Source organism: Pinus tabuliformis, chromosome J (assembly GCF_031772625.1).
Source record: "Pinus tabuliformis cultivar Carrire ecotype Pingquan chromosome J, CPIR1, whole genome shotgun sequence".
In the NCBI taxonomy this organism is placed as follows: domain Eukaryota; kingdom Viridiplantae; phylum Streptophyta; class Pinopsida; order Pinales; family Pinaceae; genus Pinus; species Pinus tabuliformis.
In genome coordinates this window covers 737,744,412-737,768,178 of record NC_142295.1, presented here as the reverse complement: position 1 = coordinate 737,768,178, position 23,767 = coordinate 737,744,412, and positions in this window count along the sequence as shown.

The window sequence follows — 23,767 nt, the reverse complement described above, 5'->3', positions numbered from 1 at the left end:
AGGAGAGTTTGTCCTCATTGGAATGACACACTTACAAGCAATATTTCTGATCCAAGCGAGAAAAATATTTCTAATCCAAGTGAGAAAGTGAGTTTTGACCCATGCGAGGAAGAAAGGAGCACAATTTCTAGGAGGGAAACAAAGGATAAAAAAGGAAGAGAAGCTATGTTTCCATCAGCTCACACTTGCAACTTTGCTGGAGGAAACTAGAGTTTCCACATATTTGTTTTGTATAAATTTCGTTGGAGGATTTGGTTGGCTTATCTCTTGGTGGTCGGTCTTGGGTCAAGATCTCGGAATTCTTCATTAAATCAATTATATAAGAAGGATTTTATGTGTTTTCCCCTTGTGGGGTTTTTCCCTGGCTTGGAGCCTATTTATGGTGTCTTCTTGTTTTCATTGTGATCTTATTATTGGATTTGTCTTGATGATGAATAGAACAAATTAAAAATAATGATGCCCTAAGCTAATATCACAAGAAAGTTTCAAAGTTTAAAGAGAAATCATGTAAATAAGTTTATCTGATATTATGCCCTAGGTTTCTCAACATGGAATCGACGTTAGGGCTTTGAAGAAAGGGAATTAAAGAATATGTGTGTGGCTCCAAACTATCTCAAGAAGGGTTTCTATAGGAACGAACTCCTAAATAGTAAAGATCGAATTTCTGGGCACTCCTAATTGTAGTGACAAGGCTGCTGGAATATTCAAGGAGAGTGAGGGTTTTTTAGGGGAATTTAATCCCTATTCTAAGAGATCAAAGGGTTAATCCAATAACCCACTCTAGGTCGATTACATTGATAAAGAAGGTGAAGTTCTAGGCACCTTTTATCCCTTTCCACTTTAAAAAAAATTGAAGACCTACTCTAGAAGAGCAAAGGCATAAAATCTATGTGTTTGAGGGATCGAAAGGCTAGACAAGAAGCCTAAGGAAGGTCACACATCCTAGTGAAGGAGTGAATGTCTAAAGAGACCTCACAAGGTCTGAAGCTTCCATCAAAAGTTTCAAATTTTTGTGCAACTTCAGAACTCCAAAATATCTAGTATGTATACAATCTTACTCCTTGTAAATCAGTGAGTTTGTTAAGGGTATTATAAGTTTCGTTCTGATTTTTTGCAAGGCATCAAAGGCCTATCCATAGGCACATCCAATAACCCTAGAAAAGGAACCAAGTTTACTTCATTTCTAAGCATAATTATTCATTCAAGCCATTGTCAAGGGTCTGAAATTTTGTGGTTGTTTTGTGCATAAGTTTTACATTATAAATCCCTAAAGGGAGAGCCATCAAAGGAGCTCAAAGGACCGAGATCCTCTCTCTATACCCATGCATAAAGGATATCCAAGACCGAATTTTCATTTTGAGCATAAATCTTGGTACAAGAGGATCGAGACATGTTCTATATACCTGTACATAAAATGAAACCCATGTCTTAATTTTCCAAAGAGGCATAGTCATCTTGCAAAGAAAAAATCCATAGTTGTAGGCCTAATTGAAAGGTTTAAGTCAGTAAGAAAGGGATGTGAGACTCCTATTTTGAGTCTATGCATAAAGGACACCTAGATCGTATTGGTGGAGACATTTTAGGCCCATTCTAGAAAGTGAGTCATCAAGCTACAGTTACCATTGTTCAAGACACAATTCGCTTACCTATAGAATGGCATAAAAGAAAAGAACCTATGAGGTTGTGAAGGTTATGAGTATGTGTATCCTCTCTTGACGTTGGAAATGTATACTTTCAAATATATGTATTATGAAGAAGCTCTATCAATAGGGAACATGTTTAAGGGTTTTCCTTGAAAGCCCTAGTCTGAGAGCATACTCATCTATAAGGAAGCTACATATATAAATAATTTTCACATTGAAAAGGAAGCGCTGACATATAAGCTACAGACAGTGAGTAAGGTCACAATAGTATGATAGTGACCTCAAGGATATTTCCTTGGAATTAGTGCAAGACAAGTTCTACTTTGATAGTCATTGTTGAAGCATTCAAAATTGATTGAAAATTTTGATAGAAGAAAACTTCAAAAAATTCTTGGGTAAAGGAATATCATTGCATCCATAGAAATTGGTTATATGGACACTTTCATCACTAAGTTGCAAGCAGAAGAGTAGTAGCATATTGATCCTGAAGCAAGAAGAAAACAGATAGATATAGTAAGCAATATCTTAAACTAATGCACACCTTGGAGAAAAACGATAAAGAGACCATGGAATATGGAATAGCAGGCCTTTGTAGTAGTCACTATGACAAAGGTATGCAACCTTGAGGTATGTATGGCATATGTTATTAAGGGTCCAACATGAAATGTTGCAGGGTTGGTCGATTGTATGGTTCTAGGGTTTGTTGTTGAAAGTTGTTGATATTGGTATTGATATCTAGGTTTGAAAACCCCTATATGGTTCATAAGAAACCTTATTTATATGGAAACCCTAACCTTGATTCACTTGTTCCCTCATATAAACCCTAACCCTTGGTCTCTAGGGTTTGTGTGCAATCTAGGGCATACAACAAGTATGATTAAATAAGGATTATGATTTGTATATGACATAAAGTCCCTAGATCTAGATTTGGAATTTATAGACCATAGGATTCCATCCTCTAAGATTCCATGGAAACCCTAGATTTCCAATATTGACATCATGCTTTTGTTATCGTATATTTTGCTTGGTTGTGTTTGTCAATAGGTGTTGCATATGCATTATGAAGAAAGAAAAGGAACATCCTATGGCAAGCATGATGAGAGGATGGAATTATAAGGAGCCTGTAACTGGTAAACTTGGTAATCAAGTTGGATTCTTGGGAACTATGTTATAAATATTCATGTGAAGATCGACCATGAGAATTATGGATGCCTAGATAAGAAGATCATCTAGAAGAATATGTTAGAAATCCTGATGCATTGATAGTATTAATCTAGCACAAGACAGTAAAGAAACTCGTGAAAAAACTGATTAGTGAGGATCACTCAAGGATCCTCTATTTAATAAATTCATAGGAATATTTCTTCAACTAGTGAAAGAAGGACCATGATGATGTTACAAATATTTTCTACTCTCTCAGATGTAGAACATGCTTCCTTGAAGTTTGCTAGTACAACTTTAGCATGATGAAACCTCTTGAAATAGAGACTCTTATAGCAGCTTGTAACCAACCCCTTTTTTCTCACTTAGCTTCATAATAAACTCATGAATTGACCTGTTTGATGTATTACAATACCTCTAGGACATTGATAATGAAACTTGGAAGTATAGAGACTTCATAGGTGCCCTTGTCAATTTGTTTCTGAATACTGCTTTTTCCTGTAAATTAGGGTTTTGATTCTCAAAATTTTATTTCAACAAGTGTGCTTTTCCATTTATTGCATACAACATAGAAGTGTCTTTCATTCAGCAAGTGTGCTTTATTTCATTGCAAATACCATATATGTGTGTGCCATTTCCTTTTCTACAAGTCATTTTTTGCAAATTTATTTTTCCTATAGCATAGCTTTGTTAGCTTGGTCTCTTGCATCTAACCTTCATTTCAATACTTCCCACTTGCATAAAGATCAACAAGAGAAGAAGGCATTGAATATTTCACATATAGTGTCGACTTCTCTTAAGTTTGTACAATCCATAGATTGATAATTAAAGTTGCGACCCTTGGGAGATGTAGCATTGGTGTTGCAATATTGAGGGTCATCACTTAGAAATAAAGGATTTTATACCCTTGGATAGATTGTGAACTAAGAGAGGTCTACAAACTTGTTGACGGTGTTGTACCAACCATAGGGGATCTCCCAGGTAAGAAGTCCCAACTAGACCTCAAACCATTTGGAGTAGGATTCACAGTAGTGGGTGACAATGTAATGCCTTGACCGTGGTAGTGCACAAAGATAAGTATGATAAATTTGGGTTGAAGCAAGTGTGTGACCTTGCAGCGAGTCAAGTGAGATGCATGGGGGTTCTAACACATGGAGGGGAAAAGGAAGTGTTCCCCTTAGAAGCATATAATAATACGTATCTCTAAAGGAACACACAAGTGGAATGACATGACAAGCTAAAATGCGGAATAGTCCACAAATTAAAGTGATGGGTTAATCCAACAACATGCATTCAACAGGATTCATACAATTTCATACAAATTATTTCAAAAGCAAATGTGTAAGTTAAACAACATACATTGCTAAAGCAACCAGAATAGTCCAACTACAATAACAACATATACATGAAAGCATGATGGCTCTATTATAATTATTATAATTGAAAGTTTCATCCATACATACACCATTGACGACCACTAGCCCAATAGTGGAACATTACAGTCAAAAACACTTGCTCCTCCAAAGAAGTATACTCGCTCTATGTTGTGGAGAAGCCAAGGCTCGTCACAATACTCCCAAGCCTTTTCTAATCCTAAGCCAAGCCAAAGTCTTGGCTCCCAAAAGCCTCTTCTAAGAGTTATGAGGTTTTATTTATAACAAAGGGTGGGGTGACCCTTGACATTCCCATTTGTGACTCTTTGACTACCCTCATGACTCTTCAACTTCTTTACAAATAACTCATTACATATGATGATGACAATTCGTATTCCACTAATGATACTTGGAATTTCACTTACAACGTATTTACAAATATTATTACATTTTCCACATGTACCCATGTGAGACAAAATAGGCTAGAGACACCCTAACAAGACAAAACATTATGACTCTAAAGTTTGGGGAGAGACCAACTCGTCAACCTCCACTTGGTGCTTCTCAGTCACGTACTCATGCCAAACTTGGTACTATGAAATGAAGTCCCCAAAGTTCTTAATGTTCTCTTTATGATAGTAGACTCTTGCCTCCATAGAATCTGTGTATATGGTCCCAACTCGTCCTGAAGCATGTGCAACATTGTATTGACCATGATGGGACCACCAATGTACTTTTGCATGTTATGTGCGTTGAGATCCAAGTCATCCCTGGTGGCCTCTCGCCTTAGCTACTCCTGTTGAAAATAGCAACAAGAAATGCTAAAAATAGAAGTGCTAAAAATAACACTACTATAAATGGCATTTCAGGATACATTCCAATTTTTGTTAGTCCCTAAACTAAAATTGAGAATTAAAATTCGAATTTGATCTTAGCAGTTGTTTGTAAAATAATTAATTAATTCATCTTGAGTTAATTAGTTGTAGGAAATAAAACATGAAGTCTATGTGAAGACATGCAACAATTTCTCCATTGATTGAGGAAGTTATCCCTTGATTAAAGGAGATCAGGATGAGTTGTACTTTGAGTTGTAATTAGTTAGCTCAGTTAACTGAGTTAAGTCCAGTTAGATTAGTTCAAATAGTTTGTTGAACTAATTGTGAGTTCAGTTAGTTAATGCATGCATGCATGTAACTGTTGCACTTCATATAACTGAATATTCTCTCATAAATAACTCATGCATGTCAGTTCAGTCAGAGACCCAGTTGAGATCAGATGATGGGACAGTGTACTATCAGTTGCAGGAATATTCCATGGAGGATATCTCTTGCATGTAGAAGGAATTCATTCCTTGGAGATTGCGCAGTTACTTTTGAGTTTGATGAGTGTGTGATGAGGCCAATTCACACAGGTGGCAGCATTGGACCCCAAGAGAAACTGCACAAGGAAATAGGAGGCTTGGAGGACTGAGGGAAGGTATATGATGTGCCTATTCAGTCTGTGAGTTGTATTGCAGGATTGTACTGAGAGCAGGATAGCTTGTGAGCTAATGCTTTGTGTAATCCGGACATATTTCCAATTGTATGATAATACAAAGATCGGGGTTTTTAGCTGAGGCTTTCCCCAGATTATTCTTCTGTGTTCATGTGTGATTGTTTTCTCATTCTCAGTTATATGTGTTTTATTTGATCTTGCTCAAAATTGATTAAGCTTCTGCAAGTTTTTTGTAGAATTAGATCTTGTATTTTGCTTTAGTATATTGCATAATCTGTTGATCTACAGTGGGAAATTCTACATGGTATCAGAGCAAAGGTGATCAAAGCGAAGAATAGTATACAAAGAAGGGAGAAGTTCGAAGTTTCAAGTTCCTGATTATAGAATTCGAATTCTTATCACATCTCAAATTTCACCAATGGCGTTCAACAATTTAAGACTCGAGTATGCCCTTGATGGCAGCTCGAATTATATAGCCTGGAAGGATTGCATGGAAGCAGTATTAGAGGACAACGGTCTAAAGGACTTCATTGATCAAGAAGTCCCCAAGCCGGCAGCAGCTAATGCTACAGAATTGGCAGAATGGAAGAAATGTGTGGCTAGAGCGAGGAGAATCCTTCTGGAGGGAGTTCGAGACCACATAGTCTCGAGTCTCCATGGGAAGGAGACATTGTTTTCAATGTGGAAAACATTGAAAGATCTATATCAGAACAGCAGCGATCAGAGGAAGCTGGCGCTGAAAGACAAGCTTCAGAAAATCAAGTGTGAAAAGGGCGACACGATCTCTACATATCTGAACAAGCTCACCACCTGCAAGTATGAGCTTGGAAATGTAGGGATCACGAAAGCCGATGATGACATGGTGAGTCTTGCTCTCCTCGATCTTCCTAAGAGCTGGCATAGCTACCAAGACTCGGTAAATGGAAGAGAGAAACTACCAGATTGGGAATGAGTTTGGTCAGATCTGATGCAGGAGGAGATAAGAAGAAGCACCAGAGATGGATCTTCATCAAAGCAAAATGATGAGGAAAATATAGCCTTAGCGAGTAAGGCGAGGAAAGGGAAAGGGAAGGCATCCCATTCCAAATCCAGTTCTTCCCATGGTGGGAAGAAGTTTGACAAATCGAAAGTGTGATGCTTTCATTGTCATGAGGTGGGCCATTATACTACGAATTGTCCACAGAAGAAATACAAGAAGGGATCCTCGAAGGGATCAGACGATGAGGCACTGGCCTCACAGTTCGAGTTTGATTTCTCTCTCATCGCATGCATGGCTTCATCCATGGTGGGATGTGTTGGGTACCTGGACAGTGGAGCCTCTTTCCACATGTCCAGCGACAAGAATATTTTCAGTACCCTAGAGGAGAAGGATCTCTAGATGCAAATCGAGATGGGCGATGATGGAAAGTATCGTGTTTTAGGTGAAGGTACGGTTGTGTTTCAGAGGGAGCATGGAGCTCCTCTCACCCTGACTGATGTAAAGTATGTACCGGGTCTGAAGAAGAATCTTGTGTCTGTCACTATGCTAGAAGACAAAGGCTATGATGTAGTCTTTAGTAAAGGAAAGGTATTCCTAAGGCATATTGGTATTGGACAGACCAAGAGGATTGGGATTCGAGTAAAAAATCTCTACAAGCTGGAGGTAGACGACTGTGTTGCATTGAGTTCCAAAGCAGAGGTGGTGCAAAGCCAAGATGTTGGCAAGCTATGGCATATAATATTGGGCCACTTGCACCATGGGGCCTTGAAGATCATGCAACAGATTTCTACTGGACTTCCCAAGGGAAAACTGGAGCAGACGGATACATGCAAAGGTTGTACCTTGGGTAAGTATGTGAAATATTCCTTTTAGGATCGAGACAGTAGAGCTGGAGCAATCCTGGAGTGAGTTCACACATATCTTTGTGGACCATTCTCTATAGCCTCCACTGCTAAATAAAGGTACTATGTTATTTTTATTGATGATTTCTCTCGTAGATGTTGGATCTACTTTATGCAAAAGAACGATCATACCTTCTTGAGGTTTTGTGAGTTTAAAGCCTTGGCAGAGAAAGAATCTGGAAAGAAAATAAAAGCCTTGCATAGCGACAATGGTGGAGAGTATGTCTCCCAACAGTTTAAGGACTTCTACAATGTAGAAGGAATTAAATGGGAGTTGACGGCACCACATAACCCACAACAAAATGGGGTGGCCGAAAGGAAGAACAGATCGATTGTGGGGGCAGCTCAAGCGATGTTGCATGACCAAAGCCTACCACTTCATTTGTGGTATGAGGCATGCAATATAGCAGTATACTTGTAGAACAGAAGCCCGCATCATATACTGGGAACGAAGACATCTATGGAGGCCTTTTCCGGGAAGCGACCAGATGTGAGTCACTTTAGGATATTTGGATCATCAGTTTATTGCCATGTGACCAAAGATGACGGGAAGAAGCTAGATCCAACAGATGAGTTGGGGATACTTGTGGGGTACACTGATACACCCCACAACTATCGGGTGTTCCTTCCTACCAGTCAGAGGACGGTGGTACGTAGAGATCTGAAGTTTGATGAGCAGAAAGCCATGCGAGTATCACTTGAGAGGGAGCTCAACTTGCATGCATATGAGGAACTTTTAGTTCCTAAGGAGGAGGAGCCCTAGATTGATGCAGAGCAGCCACATGCAGAGGATCCGGGAGTGGAGACATCCACTCATGTTGAGTCTTCCAGAGATGGGCGGAAACGCTCAAGGGAAGCTAACAGGTTGATGCTGGATGTGCGAGAGAATGTGGGACAGCCATCTTCTCAGCGCAGATAGAGGAGGTCACCCGAGAGATACACTGGTTACATGGCCCTGGTTAGGGAGTGTGTAGAGTTCGAACCTTCTTCATTCGAGGAAGCAGTGCAGTAACCAGTCTAGGTTGATGCTATGGTAGAGGAGTATGACTCTATCATTTAGAACAGTGTGTGGGATGTTGTCCCAAGACCTCAGGACAAGTCATTGGTGAGTTCCAGATGGCTTTACAAGGTAAAGCAGTCAGCTGATGGCAGTGTTGGGAAACATAAGGCAAGGTTTGTTTCCCGTGGTTTCTCACAGGTCGAGGGGATCGACTACGATGAGACTTTTGCTCATATATCAAGGTACTCATATATCATATCGATGTTGGCACTATCAACTCAAATGGGTTGGAAGATCCATCAAATGGATGTAAAGACAGTGTTCCTCAATGGGAAGATTGAGGAAGAGGTGTACATTAAGTAGCCAGAAGGTTTCGAGACCTTCGATCGTGAGTCGCATGTGTACCGACTTAATAGGGCTTTGTATATGCTGAAGCAAGCACCTCGTGCTTGGTACACCAGGATCGACAGCTATTTCATCGGGTTGGGCTTCACCAAGAGTGAAGTAGATGTGAACCTTTACCACATCATGGTAGAAGGTAAGCCATTGAGCATTTTTCTTTATGTGGATGATCTGATTTTGACAGGTGATGATCAGTTGATCAAGTCTTTCAAGGAGGACCTTGCAAGAGAGTTCGAGATGAAAGACATGGGTCTTATGCACTGCTTTCTAGGCATGGAAGTGTGGTAGAAAGATGGGGAAGTATTTGTGTCTCAAGGAAATTATGCCAATGAGATACTCAGGTGCTTCCGCATGGAGAAGTGCAAGCCCATGCAGACTCCTCTAGCTGGTAACTGGAGGAAGGAGGATGCTACTTCAGGTGAGGTAGTAGCTGCTATTGTTTATCGGCAGCTTGTGGGTTCACTAATGTATCTAGTGAACACACGACCAGACTTATGCTTTGCGGTGAACCAGCTGAGTCAAGCTATGGTTCAACCTACCAAGCTGTTTTGGAAGGCAGCGAAGCATGTGCTGAGATACCTCAGAGGCACATCTTAGTATGGATTGTGGTACAGATGGACAGAGGGAGTGAAGCTTCAGGGCTTCATAGATGCAGATTGGGTAGGGAGTCCATCAGACCGGAAGAGCACTTCTGGAGGAATATTCAACCTTGGTTCAGCTACAGTTTCCTGGTACAGCAGGAAACAGAGGTCAATTGCACTTAGCTCAGCAGAGGCTGAATACATGGTTGCCAGTCTGGTAGCATGTGAGGCCATTTGGATGCGGAAGATTCTAGTAGGATTGTTTGGTCAGAGTATGGATCCAACTGTAATCTACTTCGATAATCAGAGTTGTATCAAACTCTATGAGAATCCAATATTCCATGACAGGTCTAAGCACATCAATTTCTGGTACCATCATCTTCGAGACTATGTGGTGAAGAGGATCATGTTGTTGCTGTATGTTTCAACCAAGGAATGGGATGCAGATATTTTGACTAAGGCATTGTCAAAATGCAAGTTCGATTTCCATAGAGACATGATTGGGGTGACTGATAATCCATTTCTTGTTGAGAGGGAGTGTTGAAAATAGCAACAATAAATAAAATAAAATATAAAATAAATAAATAAAATAATAAAAAATAATATTAATAATAATTAAATAAATAATTAAATAAATAAATGAAAATTAATAATAATAATAATAGAATATAAAAATAAAAAATAAATTACCCTAATCTATTATTGATAATAATATTCAAAAATGTTAATTTAAAATTAATATAGTAATATTAACTTGAGGTTAATATAATACAATAATATTACTGTAAATAAATAAATAATTAATTAATTAATTAAAAAAAAATAATAATAATAACTAAAATAATAAATATATATTTATATATATATTTACTTTTATATATTTTAACCGTTAAAAGACTTTTTAACCGTTGCCTGTTCATATAGCCGTTTATATAGCCGTTGAAGGACCTGCATACTCTATTTAACGGATCGCTCAGATTTGTTTCTCAACTTGTCCTGACGATGAACCACACTAGTTGGTTCGAAACGCGTCGACAAATGATTCTCTATGTGATTTTGCTGAAATCTCTAACAATCAAGTATGGATCACAGAAGTCTAAACTCTTTAGCAACAATAAATGTTAAAAATAGAAGTGCTAAAAATAACACTGCTATAAATAGCATTTCAGGATACATTCCAATTTTTGTTAGTCCCTAAACTAAATTGAGAATTCAAATTCAAATTTGATCTTAGCAGCGGTTTGTAAAATAATTAATTAATTCATCTTGAGTTAATTAGTTGTAGGAAATCAAACATGAAGTCTATGTGAAGACATGCAACAGTTTCTCCATTGATTGAGCAAGTTATCCCTTGATTAAAGGAGATTAGGATGAGTTGTACTTTGAGTTGTAATTAGTTAGCTCAGTTAACTAAGTTAAGTCTAATTAGATTAGTTCAAATAGTTGGTTGAACTAATTGTGAGTTCAGTCAGTTAATGCATGCATGGATGTAACTGTTGCACTTTAGATAACTGAATATTCTATGATAAATAACTCATGCATGTCAGTTCAGTCATAGACCCAGTTGAGATCAGACGATGGGACAGTGTACTATCAGTTACAGGAATATTCCATGGAGGATATCTTTTGCATGCAGAAGGAATTCATTCCTTGGAGATTGTATAGTTACTTTTGAGTTTGATGAGTGTGTGATGAGGCCAATTCACACAGGGGGTAGCATTGGACCCCAATAGAAATTACGCAAGGAAATAGGAGGCTTGGAGGGCTGAGAGAAGGCACATGTTGTGTCTATTCAGTCTGTGAGTTGTATTGCAGGATTTTACTGAGAGCAAGATAGCTTGTGAGCTAATGCTTTGTGTAATCCGGACATATTTCCACTTGTATGATAATACAGAGATCGGGGATTTTAGCTGAGGCTTTCCCCAGAGTATTCTTTTGTGTTCATGTGTGGTTGCTTTCTCATATCAGTTATATGTGTTCTATTTGATCTTGCTCAAATCAATTAAGCTTACGTAAGTTTGTTGTAGAAGTAGATCTTGTATTTTGCTTTAGTATATTGCATAATCTGTTGATCTACAGTGGGAAATTATACAGCCTATCGATCTCTAGCTAGACTTGGTTCTTGTGCTTGGCTTCGATGAGGGAACCAATTTACGGAATCCTATGCATTCTCACCATAACATCCAAACTCTTGTATAACCGTGCATATGAGGCTTGTATGCCGGTGACGAATGGGGCAAGCTTCTCATGATTCTGGATCAACATCTAGACCTTTGCTTTCTCCAGCTCTGCGTGAGGCTTCATCATCTGGAAAGTGAAGTGGGGCCCGTTTGTACCGCATTTTCCACTCTTGCACATGGGTGATGGCAGCATGTATGTCCCTGAGAATTTGAACAAACTTTTTTCTCTGATGTTGTAATCCATGCACATGAACAACTACTTTATGCACGATGATGAATATGTCATAGAGCTTCTACATGGTAGTCTCAAGTGTTGATAATTCATCAAGTATCGCTTTCCTCATCTATGCCACTACGGAAATTGTGCTCTTCTCTCTAAGTTGTTATGCCTTTTTCTTGGACGCGTGCAAGTTCTTTGCCATTTTTTCATTCTCGGCCAACATGAACTTAACATTTGAGCTTGTGGCTCCTACATAGGCCAAGGTGGTATAAGAAAGGGAAGATGGATGCTTTTTGACATCTAACACTATCGCCATTTCCTTCCTGAATGCAAGTGATGCATGATCTGTTGAAAATGGCAACAAGAAATGCTAAAAATAGCAGTTTGGGTACCAGTGTTGGATTGAGCAACAGGGAATGAAAAATGGAAGTGCTAAAAATAACATTCTATTTTTAGCAATTCAGGATGGATTCCTATTTTATTCAGTGTCCCTAGACTAAACATAGGAAGTAAAATTCGAATTTGAACTTAACAGTTGTTTGAAAATAAATTAATTAATTCACCATGAGTTAATTAGTTGTGAAAAATCAAACATGAAGTCTATGTGAGGACATGCAACAGTTTCTCTATTAATTGAGGAATTTATCTATCAGTTAAAGAGATAAGGATGAGTTCTAATTTGAGTAGTAATTAGTTGGCTCGGTTAACTGAGTCAAGTCTAGTTAGATTGATTTAAACAGTTTGTTTAAATTAATGTGAGTTCAGTTAGTTAATGCATGCTTGCATATAACTGCTGCACTTCAGATAACTGAAGATCCTCTCATGAATAACTCATGCATGTCAGTTTAGATAGAGACCCAGTTGAGATTAGAGAAGGGACAGTGTACTATCAGTTGGATGAATATTTTTCCTATAAAGGAAGCTCGTCCATGATGAGAATTTATCTCCTTCAGGATTGTGTAGTTGGATCAAAGGTTAGTGAGTGTGTGAAGAGGCCAATTCACACAAGTGGCTGCACTGGACCCCAATCAGAATTGCACAAAGAAATAAGAGGCTTGGAGGATAGACCAGATGTTAAATAGAGGAATTTGGCTGTCTATGAGCAGCAGAGGTATTGCAGAGAGAGCAGGATAGCTTTTGAGATAATTCTTTTTGTAATATTGGCTATATTTCCACTTGTATGATAATACAGAGTTAGGGTTTTAGGTTGAGGCTTTCCCCAGGTTATATCTTCTGTGTTATGTGTGATTGATTCCTTCTTATCAGTTATATGTGTTCTTATTGATGTTTCTCATGTTCGATTAAGCTTCTGCTAAATTGGTTGTAGAAGTAGATCAAGTATTTTGATTTAGTCTATTGCATTATCTGGTGATCTACAGTGGGAGTTTCTACATGGTATCAGAGCTAGCTGATAGGTAGCGTAATTCTACATGGTATTGGAGCCAAGTTGATTTGTAGAAAAATTCTACATGCTATCAAAGCGAGGTTTTTTAGAAAGAGTTCTACATGGTATTGGAGCAAAGGTGATCAAAGTAGAGAACAGTATACTAAGAGGAGATTTCAAAGTTTTGAGTTTTGGGCCGAGAGTTTGCAGAGCATATCTGAAAATTTTTGTAAAAAAAAATTCAGAAACAAATAGCAGATTTGGATTCCTTGCGGAAAAAGACCCAAATTCAAAAAAAAAAATCGACTGAATCGGAGTTCAAATGAGGGAGATATCGTTGATTTAACATCAGCTCATTTTCTAGAAAATTTCGTGACGGTGGGAAAGTGGAAACAGATTGGTGTGCTAGCCAAGAACCTATATGCACTTAAGGTACAAGATGCATGCAAAGCCTTGAGGAGCAAGGTAAAGTTCAGAGACTTGGTGGTTGAGAGGGAGAGTACACTACCTCTCAACATGCAGCCACAGAAGAAGTCTCAGACGATTGTGGAGGAGCCACGATTAAGGAAGCAGCTTCAAGAGGTTGTGGAGCAGCCACAACTGGAGAAGCCGAGAGGAGACAGAGTGGAGGCATCCACTCATGCAGAGATCTCCAGTAGGGCGAAACTTCGAGCCAGGTGGGCTGAGGGATCACATGCAGCCATACCTCTAGGTAGGAGGTGGGGCGATGTGGAGTAATCGTCCCAAGGAGGAGGGGCAGGATCCTTGAGGTTCCCAACTTCTTTGATTCGACTTTGCTACAGGAGCTCTGATGAGGAGTAGCAGGATTGGCTGATTGGGTAGAGACAAATGCGGATGGAGCAGCAGAGAGAGCTACAGTGCAAGAATCCCAAGGCAGCATAGAGCTAGCAGGCTGCAGCAATGCGAGAGGCACAAGTGTGTTGCACCAGTGCAGGATGGAACAGAGAGGTGTGCAACGGTGCAAGATACATGGAGATATTGCAGTAGGGCAGAGGTCAGAGAGGGAGCACCTGTCAGCAGCAAGTAGAGCTTCAACATCAGAGTATGTTTCTAGCCCAACAAAGAGGTCAGTTTGGAGTTTTTTTTGTTTCTAGAGTTGTTGGAGCAACCACACTTGGTAGAAGTGTTGCATGCAGAACATTCCAAAGGTACAGGATCAGGTTCGAGAGGAAGCCTTTCTTGTTGAGAGGGAGTGTTGAAAATGGCAACAAGAAATGCTAAAAATAGCAGTTTGGGTACCAGTGCTGGATTGAGCAACAGGGATTGAAAAATGGAAGTGCTAAAAGTAGCATTCTACTTTTAGCAGTTCAGGATGGATTCCTATTTCAGTCAGTCCTTGGACTAAAATAGGAATTAAAATTCGAATTTGAACTTAACAACTGTTTGAAAATAAATTAATTAATTCACCATGAGTTAATTAGTTGTGAAAAATCAAACATGAAGTCTATGTGAGGAAATGCAACAGTTTCTCTATTAATTGAGGAATTTATCCATCAGTTAAAGAGATAAGGATGAGTTCTAATTTGAGTAGTAATTAGTTGGCTTAGTTAACTGAGTCAAGTCCAGTTAGATTGATTTAAACGGTTTGTTTAAATTAATGTGAGTTCAGTTAGTTAATGCATGCTTGCATATAACTGTTGCACTACAGATAACTGAAGATTCTCTCATGAATAACTCATGCATGTTAGTTCAGAAAGAGACCCAGTTGAGATCAGAGAAGGGACAGTGTATTATCAGTTGGATGAATATTTTTCCTATAAAGGAAGCTCATCCATGATGAGTATTTATCTCCTTCAGGACTGCGTAGTTGGATTAGAGGTTAGTGAGTGTGTGAAGAAGCCAATTCACATAAGTGGCTGCACTGGACCCCAATCAGAATTGCACAAAGAAATAGGAGGCTTAGAGGGCAAACCAGAGGTTAGATAGAGGCCTTTGACTGTCTGTGAGTAACAGAGGTATTGCAGAGAGAGCAGGATAGCTTTTGAGCTGATTCTTTTTGTAATACTGGCTATATTTCCACTTGTATGATAATACAGATTTGGGGTTTTAGGATGAGGCTTTCCCTGGGTTATATCTTCTGTGTTATGTGTGATTGATTCCTTCTTATCAGTTATATCTGTTCTTATTAATGTTGCTCATGTTCGATTAAGCTTCCGCTAAATTGGTTGTAGAAGTAGATCAAGTATTTTGCTTTAGTCTATTGCACTATCAAGTGATCTACAGGTGGGAATTTCTACATGATCATCCGAAAATTGTTTCCTCCACGCCTCTACAATATTCTTTTGCAACTCGTCAAATGAAATATTGTACACATCCATAACCAGATCATCCTCAAGGATAATAGCCTCTCCTTACTCGTTCGGAACTAGTTCCGACATTGGAGGTGGTGGATACTGAGAGGTGACCTCGAGTGCTCTCGGCATAAGGTCGGTGTCTTCATTTTGGTGCTCCTACTCCAAATCCATGTCTGTCACTTCAATTAGTTTCTCAATCTGTTGAGCAAGATCCTGATCCTACATCTGTTCACCCTCTTCTTCAAATGCTAGTTGTTTTGACTCCTTAACCTGTATGGGCGTTGTTTGCTCTGTCATCTTGCCTTACCTTTCTTCTTCCTCTTATTTCTGCTTCTCTTCCTTTTCTCTCCTTCTCATCTCCTTCTCTTCATTCAACCTCTTCTCTGTTTCCTGCAACTTCCATTTTGCTTCCTCCATCCTTTTCTTTTCTTTCTTCCTTCACTCTGCGTTGTTGCATCTTTGCCTCTATTGCCAAAGCTACTTTCTTAGTGATAGGATCTACTTTCATCTTATATCTTTGCTCATCCTCTAGGTTCTCGGCAATATGCCTATTTCCTTTGTCCTGCACCGAATTACTCCTTATTGTTGTTGTTATTGTTGCTTCCTACGTTGTTGCTGCCTGCAGAACAGCCTTCCAAGCTATAGTTATAATAATCGGCTCATGGATCTTGGAGTCATTATAACAGTATCTCCAAGTATCCTCCTTGTGCCAGTGAAATGTTATGTGGATCCATGGATAGTACACCTTCGCACAATGGTTCTTTCAAATACCATGGGGATCATACGAATTGAAGTCTTTGGTGTTGAAATCGAACTTCAATATATCCTTAGCTTCGACATCAACATATTTCAAGCTCTTAATCTCGTATAGCCCAATCTGTAAATGAAGAGAAGGCCATGGTGCCTTATTCTTCCTATGAAGTCCTGATGATAACCCTGTGGAGAGGTGATATGAAACCTCTTGCACGACCAGCTTGCATGTGGCATACCTTAGTAGAACATGCAGAGGTTTCTCTCTGCCAAGCACTCTGATGAAGGTGCCACCAGGTGAGGCATACCAATCTGCAATGTTAAGTATCGCCTCCATCACTTCTTGGGACATGCAAGGTGGATCATGCTCAAAGATCAACTTGTACAATGAGATGATGAAATGGTCAGTCAGCCTTGCCATTACTCCTCGATAGTTGCAGTCAGAAAGAAACTTGCAATAAATATTGACGGCAATCCCTTTCGGTGTCCATGTCCAGCTCATTCCAAGAAACCAATGTTGGGCACATATTGCATCTAGTAAGTATGCATACATGTAGAATATCTCTTTCTCATCCTTGGGCGAATTCTGGGTGTTGGTCACATAGGCTTTCAATTGATGAGCCAACAAGTCCGACCAGTTGAAGGGCTTTCCATCACTCAACAACTGGTTTAACACAACTACCCAACCTTCAGGAAAGGTCTTAATGCTCTCTTGACTATATATTTGGCATGCAAATATGATCAAGAACTAGTATGCCTTCCTGAGAGACTTTGTCTTGTAAACATGATTGGGTGTATGTACAAACTTTGATGGCTCTTTCATCCAACACTTGACTATATCTCTTGTGTTCACGTGGTTGTGGGTGGCATAGAAAAGTGTCTCCATGTGCCTCACTGGCTAAGGTAAATGATACATCTGATGATAGTTGTCCGCCCTGAAGGTGGCAAGTTCTATCCCATTAGCACTTCTCAATGTCACATCCTTTGAGTCTGTGTGTGATACAATCCATGAAGGCGGGGTACCTGCATGCAACCTTGTAAAAGCATGACCGATGGATACTGATATAAATCTTCCAGTCCTCTAAGTCCTCCTTGAAGTCCTCTGCAAAGATATCCTTGATCTGTTGCCATGTCAACTTCATGCCCTTCTCAATGAACAATGACACCTGCTCAACTGCTTCCCCAGTACTACTCTCAACAGTTTCCTTTGATGCATCCTCTTAGAAACCATGTTAATTGTAACTACTAGAGAGATTCTCAACAACTGTTGTACCTGGAGATGGAGAGGACAGTCATGGCATGCAAATGTTAGCTTAAACCAAAAGCACTTCAAGACAAGACCAAAGAAATAAATTGGGCAAATGCTAGGAGGGATTGTGCAATATTGGTTCACATAAATGATTGGATCCCTACTGGAATTGTGCATTGTGTAGTCCCAATAGCTAGTGAGGTAGGCTTGCTAACTAGAACTGTGCAATGTGTAGTTCAGTTTGGGCACATGCTAGGGGAGACTGTGCATTGCGCAGTCTTAGTGGATAGTACTGGGAGACTGGCTCCTGGAATTGTGTCTTGCATAGTTGGAGCAAGGCCAAGGAAACCTATGCGCAATTCTAGAAGCCAAGCTTGGGCCTTGATCTCCCAGAATGCACATTGCATGCAAAGGAAAGCGAGATTCAGGCAAGGGAAGCCCAGATCTACCCAAGAGGAGTGTGAAATCGAGAATATCTGAAGGATGGTGAGATATTGATGCAGATTTGAATGAGTTATAATGCATGTAAGTAAAACAAGTGAAAGAATCAATTAATCCAAAGGAAAAATGAAAAATTTGGAGAGAGTCGTCGTAACGGCGACCGTCAATGCAAAAACTGGGTAATGCATGCGACACTCGGGATAGGCAATGAAAAACTTAAAACAACACTTCTACAAGCTAAAACAAGTTAAAATTCTAGTAGTTGTTCAACAAAACAGGTGAAACAACACTCTCACAAGCTAAATAAGCCAAAGCAACAGAAAAGGCGCCAAAATACTAGAAAAACAAGACTTACCACGAAAAGCGACAACAATCATACTGAAGGTTCCTTGATCTCCTTAGGAATGCCAGAGCTCCAAGATCGAATGTGAAAATGAGCTCTAGTTGTGCCAATTAAATACATTTTGTTGATTTATGGTTTATGACACGCAGGCCAAAAATCAAGGAAAAAGCGAAACTTGGCAATAGTTTCCAAAATAACTCAAGTGTCTCCTCCAGGCTGCTAAAAATAGATCCCTATTTTCTAGGGATGCTTTTTCACTTTTTTTCTTTTTTCTCTTTCGGGAAAAGTTTCCATGCATTTCCTGGATAGATTGCATAGTTCTCAGAAGGAATAGGCAACTTACTGGCTCATGCACTGAGAAACTTCTGAGCAAGAGACTTTTGCACAATTTATGGGTTGAGTGGCTCTGGGATTCCTCTCAGGCTCTGTGCAATTTCCCAGTTGAAGGTTGGTTGTCAACTCGCTCTACACAATTTTGGAGATGAAGGCTCATTGTTAGCTTGAACTGTGCAATTCCCGAGAGCAAGGCTCGTTGCCCTCAAGGATTGCACAGTTCTCTAAGGCAAGCCCGGAACTGGGTGGAAACCAAGTCAAGAGATCGTCTTGTGGGTTAGACAACAAATGCATTAAGAAAACACAAGCCATGATGCAAAATATGAGGCTCAATCAAAGCACAAGTACCTAGGTCAGTGAAAGATGAGTTGTTGTAATTTATAAGGGAGGCTCCAAAACAAAGCATAGGAAAACTTTTGGAGGGTGGTTGTAGCCGCTACAAAATTGGTGACACACTGGTAGAACTCCAACTCTATATACGGACATTGTCTTGTATAAAGCGATTCTAACTCTTCTGGAAGTATTTTTCTATTCTTTGATTGTCATAACTTCTTCACTAAGTTGAGTTAAAGATGTAGTCCCTACCATTCCCTTTATCGACAACACACATACCAAGATAAGTCAAACTAAGTTGTTTCGTTTGGGGATGAGAGGTATATAAATGCACAAGTGACATAGACTGTTAGAGCTTTAGTTTCATCTTTGGTTTTTCTCCCCCACCATCAGGCCTGGACAGTCCCGACGGAGTCACTTCAGGAACACAAGCATTTCTCCCCTGCCAGTGAGCCTGGACAGTACCCTGGTGGAGTCACTTCAGGAACAAAAGCATTGCTCCACTACTAGTGAGCCTGGAAGTACCTCGGTGGAGTTACTTACTTCACCTCTCTCCTTATGAAGCCTTTCTCTTCTTTCGCCTTTATTTTATTTTTTTCATTTTATTTTTCAAGAACTGTGCATAGGCACTTATTTATTTCATGAGGCAGAAGAGGGATCCCAACTTATTAAGAGCAGAAGAGGTTGTCCCTTCAGAGAAGGATGTTTATATATACCTCTGACATACTTGTTAAGGTTTCCCCCTATCCTTACTCTACTTGAATGAGTTGACAAGGGTTAACAGAAAATAGAAAATTGATTAGATTAAGTGGTACTAGTTAAGAGTGCAAGCATCATGGTTTCACCATGATTTTCTCTTAAAGGAACGTATTTTCCATCAAGGTACCATCGAATAAAAGAAATGAAATATTCTCATAAAGAGAGGGAATAGACAGATAACCAAGTGTTGATAATTGTACAAGTTCCTCTTGGATTTCACCCTGCTTGTCTCAAGAAGCCAAGCACGGTTTCATGCAGAAACTATCCTACGGGTGCAAAAGAAAACAAGCCAAGGACAGAAGCAAGACAAAAGAAAACAAAACAAGAAAGAAAACACTACTCCTACTCCTAAGCTAAGTAGATCATGGGCTAATTCAGGTAAAGTGATATTTCCAATGCAGCAACTGATGCATTGGTTGACCCATGCAGGCACAACATGATTGACAAGGTAGATATTCATACTAACAAAAAAGAAAGATAAAACAATGCAAACCATAATGTTTGAAGCTTGAATGCTTCCACAGAAAATTAAAGCTTGAAAGCACATGAAAGGAATTTTTTAGATGTATCATGGTGTTTTGTACATTACGCATGGAAGACAAGCATGTACACACCTTCGAACATGACAAATGAGAAAACATAAGAAAGAATAAAGTTTTCGCTTCACAACAGTGCTTGCTATGTATGACTTCTCCAATGCATGAGCAATAGGATCATGTGATTCTGGTGGAGGATGCGAAAATTATGATATGGATTGATCTTCAATGTGAACTAGAGAGTGATGAGGAGCCTAAGAGATTCAACAGATTTCTGATTGGAATTGGAACTAACCTCAAGGCTACGAGAACCTAACATAACCATAAGCTTGGGTTCAAGTGCCTTGACAACTTGAGGTTTTCACTTCTGTTAGTCGTTACAATCTCCTAGGCTGAAAAGGAAATCGAGGAGGGTAACCTCAAACCACTTTAGCTCAGTAGCTAGCCCTACAGAGCATGAGATGGATCTCTCTAAGTCTCTTGTTAGTGATATGACTTTAAAGAAAATGAATTTTAGGCTAGATATGTGTATTTGTTTGTTTGTTTGTGAAAATTTGGTTTTAGGATTTGGAGCCACAAATAGGTCTAGGCTATAGGAGTGCAGGAGAAAATATGAGAAGGAGATAGATATCAGAAGCCATGGTGTAATTTGAAGTATTTTCCATGTATTATAGAGGATATAGTGTGGAAGAAACTAATGAGCATAAATAAACATGATTTCATTAACTTAGGAAGACATGCACATAACTATGAAAACCATATAACAGAGCTTGAAAAACAAGAATTTTGTGTATTTTATTGTAAGGCATTCATAGAAAGAAGAGATATAATGTAGATAAATATGTTTAGACCATTAAAAAACAAAAAGAATGAAGTACAACACCATGAACTCACTGGGCTAGAGTTCCTTGAAAATCGCTGCAACCTGTCTTTGTATTAGCTGGAAAGATGATTACATGCAAGCTTCCTTCACAAAGAGTTCAACCCTCTTCTCCTAAAGAGAAATGATACATATATACTCTCCTAGACCACTTTCCCACCTTTAGGATTCGAATTCCTTGGTGGAGGAACTGACTCCAAGATTCGCTCAACCAACAGGTGAGAGTGAGAAGGTGAAACTCAAAGATTTCATGGAGAGTTTGTTTAGGAGTTTGCTTCATTTATGAGGCCTAATAAACATCAAAAACAACCTATGATGTACATTTATTCATGCCTACATCACCTATCCTCGAAACTAGTTCCATTACATAGATAATCTTGATTTTGACTAAGTCAAACTAGAAACTAGAAATTTTACACAGTGAAATTTACAAGTTAAAACACAAAAAAGTGCAGAAGCGCAATGCCAACTTTGAGCTGAATTTTAGGTGCCTTCTAGGGGTCAAAATTCCAAACTGAGAGAACAGTCAACTATCCCTTCACGTCTAGTTTCCAGAACAGTTTAAATTTTTGAATTTGGACCATGGGACGACCTTCAAAAATCCATTCTCCCAGCGTCGCTCCAGAAGCACAACGCCTGTCAAAAAATGGTCCATAATACTAGTTTTTTGCCACTTTTTTGCATTTTTCTCCAAAACTGAGCCACCTCTGCAAAATATGAAAAAATGGGGTTTTAGAGGATGGCAATATATTTCCAAAAATGTATACATTTCCTCAAATGGAGTCCTGAGGAAAAAGTGCAGTGCCTGGAGCCGCTGATTTTTTGAATTTAGACCAAAAATTCTCAAAAAACTTAAAGTGCTTAGAATTTGCTCAAAATTGGATGGAATGTGTAAAAATATGTTTTTTAAAGCTTCATAGATGATTTAGAAAGCCTATCCAAGTTTTCCTCATCCTTTTCGTCTTTTTTGGCTTCCTTGAGCTTATTTTCAAGTTGCTTTACCTTGACATTGGTGATCATGTTTTGAGCTTGGTAGTGGTGCGCCATGTGTCAGAGCAACTGATTATCTATGTTTTCCTTCTCAAGGAGCTTCTCCAAGTGTTCATTCACCCTCTTGAGCCAATATTCCTTGTCTTGATTGACCTCAAGAGCAATCCTATCCTCTAGGTCTAGGTCTTCATTCAACAGAATGTGCTCTTGCTCTTCTTGCAATGCCTTCTTTAGGCCTCTTGTTCTTGGTCTTTTCCTCTTTCCTTTCCCTTTTGATGCTTCAGGCTCGCTTTATTCTATGATCTCTTTACCCTTGCCAACCTACTGCAATAACTTGGCTTGTTTTTTTTCCATGATCAATTCCTTTGCTTTGAGCTGATTGTTCTCCTATTAAAGGAATGAAATAATGTATCTAGCTCTCGACATGTTTATTGTAAGCTCCTTGATCTGATAATCATTATCCCTAATTCTCTGTCGCATGTTTGAAGTCTGATCCTCAATGTCTAGATCAACTAGTTCAAACTCATGCTAAACTGTGTCTTTCTCTTTTAATGTTGGTTCCTGCTTTGTTGATGAAGAAGGCTTGGCCCCTTTCTCTTTGTGAGAAGAAAACACAAGTCTCTATCCTTTCTTATACACTTTAGTCACCTCAAGCTTAGGTAGCTGAGTTTTCTCCATTGATTTGCTAGATAAAACTACTTCCATAGGATGTGTTGATGTGTCTTGGTGATGGTTTGGTGAAGTAATCTCATTTCATTTTTGAAACCCTAGATAATAGTAAAGGGAAAAAATAGTGAGGGATGAGTGAAAAATTAAATGATGGGTAGGTGGAATGAAAAAAAATGGCAAAGGGAATTTGAAAGAGGTGGATATGGAATATGAACAACTGATAAATTTAAAGGAAGTGAAATGAAGGTACAATGTACTTGTGAAAGAGAAAAACAGAGTTTTTAGGGAAAGTACCCAAAACCCCTAGGAATGAACTAGGGTTTCAATCTTAGTGAGGTAAATTTATGTTCTGAGGTTGATTGAGTGGTTTACATGGCATATCAAACATGTATAAAGGTGTAGGGTAAGATTTTACATGTTAAAAATCAAGAAAGGAAAATTTCCATCATCAACCTTATCATTTTTGCATGAGAAATTCACTGAAAAACCCTAATTGAAGAAAGCTTTGGCATGAATTGATTTTGCAAATTAAAAAGGTAAGTAAGGTGGTGTACTTACTTGTAGCTCAGCTTAGGATTGCAATAAAACAAGTGAGCAAGCTTAAAAATTGAGTTTGGGTGAGTTTCAGGCAATTTTAGCTACTCTGGCCCAAGCGCAACGCAGTGTTCCTGAGTGCAACACCCAAGTGCAGCGCAGTGTTCCTGAGCGCAGCACCAGGCCTCCAAGCGCAGCACAGTCTTCCTAAGCGCAGCATCGGTCTTCCAAACCGCTTTTGGAGGCCTTAAACTACTCCAAATTGAGAGCTTGATAGCTTGTTGGAAAGCTCTTGAAGTCTTCTATACGATAGACT